The 4133-nt window shown below is 35.2% G+C and overlaps 1 protein-coding gene and 1 pseudogene across 1 annotated transcript in view; one reads left to right on the top strand and one right to left on the bottom strand.

The window, feature by feature from the left end:
• Positions 1 to 4133, top strand: part of LOC105619498 (pumilio homolog 2) — an 81604-nt gene that overhangs the window by 27329 nt on the left and 50142 nt on the right. The window lies entirely within an intron of this gene.
• The window catches only part of LOC105619497, a 1386-nt pseudogene continuing 821 nt past the window's right edge, over positions 3569 to 4133 (bottom strand).

Genomic DNA, 4133 nt, shown 5'->3' with positions numbered 1-4133 from the left:
TTTCTCTCTCTCTCTCTGCCGTCTGTGTTGTTGCCGCGGGAATATCATAATTCTATTTTTTATCTTTACACAACTACAAAACGACGAAACATTAAACTGATGATGCAATATGTTTCAATGAACGTTGCAGGATATACCGATTGTGATTAAAATTCCTTTATATAGTTTAGCTCTGCGTAACTTATATTTATTTAAGAATCAAACCTATATTTACACTTGCGATCGTTAACATTCTTCGTTTCAAACTCTCTTATTAATAAGAATCATATGTTGTTTATTAAAAATGGAAGTCTGTAAATGTTTCTTTATTATAATATGCTTATTGGTATTCGAAAAGAGAATACAAGGTTTCGCAATCGCTGCGCAATTACATCAACAATAATTATAAGTACATGTAAGATAGGATCAAAAATATCTTTTCAAGTATTTATACGACGATTAAATGAACTTTTCTGTGAATGTTAATAACATTAGTTTACAAAGAATTCTTGTCAGACTTCTTATAAAACGGTTACGATGCCGCGTTGCAGTTCCGTAATGCGATTATTACGGAGAGATTAATCTCGATTATGTAATAAATGTTCCCCCATTCTTGAGCATACTCTCGATTTGTACCGCTTAGCTTTGTCGTCGCACTTTTTCCGCAAGATTTTTTTTTCCGAGAAAATTTTCCTAGTTTTGCGCGATTCCTCCGAAGTTACTGAAGATTTCAAATGTAATCATGCAAAAGACATTGCGGAACTTTCTATAAAGCATCTAATTTTTATGTCAGGTATTTTTATCAATTTTTTTCATTTCTCAGAATGAAAAAATGATTTGCAACCAAAGTAATCTTGTTGCAGTTTGAATTATTAGTATTTTTCTTCTTTTTTACATAAAACTAAATTTTGCCATGAACGTTTATCATGAAAGTTACACACTTATAAAATTAGGAAAATTTATTCTAGAAACTGCAACAAATTTTTTTGATAAGAAAAACTTTTTTAGTCTTTATTTTCTTTTTTCTGCATTTATAAAAAAATCGCACAATATAATTGTTATTAATCCTTAAGATCATTACTGTATTTGTATATTCAATATACAACGTATTCTAATAACATTCACTTTAACATTGTTCTTTTGTAACAAATAATTGAAATGACTGATTCTATCAGTTTGAATGCAAAATATTGTAGAATTCAAATAGTGAATTACTTTGTAGTCTCTAGTCGCACTCGAATGAGACGTGATTAAAGCATTACTATTTTCGAGTATAGCCAAGCCAGAGAAAATAGCTACGTCGTTTTGCGCACGTGCGTCATGTGACGTTCCTGTTCATTCGTCCGTTCTCGATGACAGAACCAACTAGTTTGGCTTCGACTTGCGCGTTTCATCCGATCGTTTCCTCGTCTTTTACATGTAATCAGGCTATTCTCAAAAGACTATGTCTCTCGCATTTATTCTCATTTATTTAGTTTGAAACACGCATTTCTAAATGAAAATGCTCTGTTCTACCTCGTTATCTTATTTTAGCATATGTCCTTGTTTGTACTTTAATGATGTAAAAAACGAGATAGGCTTCTTATGACATTTAACAAGATCCACTTTTGCCCATCTTTTCGATCGGCAAGCGAACACAATGATATCCTTACGACCTTGATATCGTATATTCTCGAGGGCATACTTTTTCTATTCTACCTTCACAATAGCGAACTTCGTGTCGATAATGGGTGACGATCTGCACGGGTTTTAAAGAGAGAAATGCTGAGTGGCGGTTGTGGACGAACTTATAAATCATTGAGTGACAGCTTCTTGACGTGTCTACTTTGAGTGGCTATCAGAAAATTCAGAAAATAGAACAGCAAGTATATATTGGTACCAACCGAGCGTTTCTGCATCTCGTCAAGTGCTCGTACTCAGACATGTCGTGGAGGATGTGCGGATTCGCGCATTCCTGTTACGATATTAATTATTATATCATTAGTAATATTTTGATTGTTTATAAATTGCATTAAATCTCCGAAAGCGATTATCTTTTTAAAAATTGACAAAATCTTATTGGCTTTTCTCTCGATAATATGCTATAAACTCGGAGTTCCTTTTCATAAAGCATCCCAGAGACTTTCGTATTGACTGAGAATTGAAATGGTAGAATCGTTGCGAATGAAGACCGAGATGGGGGAGACAGTAGTTATAACGCGCTTTCCCGCCTACGGAAATGATACCACTGGCGACCATTGTTCTCAGGAAAAAGCCGCGACAGTGGTTTCCGTGCGAAGAACTGGACTCGTATGCGCAACGAGTCGACTGTCTGCAATAGTACCGTCTGCATGTATTACGTTGAGAATATTTGTTAGTTTCTCTCTTAACTATTAAGATATGTTGTATATGGAATACAATTCTTAAGAGATTATCTTATCTGTTGATCTGACATATACTTCCGTAATTATGTTTTGAAAATATTCTCACTTAAGATGAACTTCGTTAAACATAGAGCAAATTGCTCGTGTTGTCGATCTTCCCGGTTTTTCTTTCTCTTCACTCGACGTCTTACGCCTCGATGAGAACGCAAAATGCGGCGTAAAGTTGCCGGCGACCGTGAGCCGAGACTAGATGTCTGGAAAAAGATAGACGCGACACAGCACTCAGTATTAATTTTACTCGACGAGCGAGTTCTACTTCCGTGGATACACGCATTGCTTAGAGTAAAGCAAGCCCATTTTTCTAGTCAGAGACACGACGTTAAATCTTCTCAGCTCAATCACTAAGAATTTTTCGAAAAAAAAAAAAAATTGAATTTTTAACATGTATTTTAATTCAAGTCAGTTCAATAAAAAATAATATTTTATTTTCCTGTAATTAAAAAACATTGAATTGCAATAATCATTATCTTTGGAGTAATGCAGTAATATTTTTTTTATATAAAAAATAAAAAAGAGAACATTCTTAAAAATGTTTTGTGAATTCTTCCTCGTGATGATACTCTCTCAGAAGAATCGCCGTTATAATTCGAGATAGAGACGTTGAGTCCACTATAGATTTATTATTATTGAGAGAAAAGTGTTTGATGTTTATGATTACTATGATTGCATGATAAAATAATTATGATTAAGAAATCCACTTTTGTTATTATTATTGTAATATTAATAAAATAAAATTAATATTATTACTAAAATTAATATTATTACTAAAAAAATAATATTATTACTGCAATAATATTATTAACAATTTCATAGTCGTTTCCAGGAACAACTATATATTCTTTTTGGTACATAGGATTATAAATGTAATTATTATTGTTAACGTTACAGCAATAATCATAAAAATGGAACTCTTAATTATAATGGTTTTACCATTATGCAATTATAGTAACAAGTTCCAAAAACATTTTTCTCTCAGTGTACTCATTGGAAATTGAAGATTACGATTGGAGATGAGAATTTAATCAATCGGAATGAGATGGACTAAAATTATTTGAATGGTCAAATTTTAATCTCCAATCCTCGATTTCCAATGGATATTGTGACACGAGCTTAAAGAGATTTGTTTACGAGCTTTAATCGTCAAACCGCGTACTTCATATCTTGAATTACCTCATTCGGTAAAAAAAGATCGACCTTCGAGTCTCCCTTCGCCGAAGCGCGTCGAGATTTTCGCGACATGCGTCCTGTGTACGACGTATATAAAAATAGGATGCTTGTTCGCGCTCGTACTGGGGATGAAGATTACGCCGCGCGTACACGCGCGTTTCGACGAGCACGCTCGTGCCTTTCTTTCTGATATTGGCGCGTACGACGTGAAGAAGAGCCACGCGTGTCGGCGCACGAAAAGTGCGTACATGCGTGAGACGGTGCCTCGCTCACTTTCCGATCGTGTTATTACGTGAGCGCTTGTGCTCTCCGATGCATGAAGCGTTTCCCAGACCTTCTCTTCCAGCCCCTTCTCCACTCTCGTTCCAACTCCCTCCGATCTTTCCTTCTTCTCCCTTTTCTGTCTCCACGTTGCGTTTTTCCTCTTCCTCTCTAGAAGAGAACGAGGAAGAGAGAGGAAAGAAGAGACCGTGAAGGTGTAAACGCATACATGGACAAAACGAGAGAGAGAGAGAGAGAGAGAGAGAGAGAGAGAGAGAGAGAGAGAGAGAGAGAGAGAGAGTA

The sequence above is a fragment of the Atta cephalotes genome (assembly GCF_000143395.1).
Source record: "Atta cephalotes unplaced genomic scaffold scaffold00022, whole genome shotgun sequence".
NCBI lineage: Eukaryota > Metazoa > Arthropoda > Insecta > Hymenoptera > Formicidae > Atta > Atta cephalotes.
This window is presented reverse-complemented; position numbering and strand designations above follow the sequence as displayed.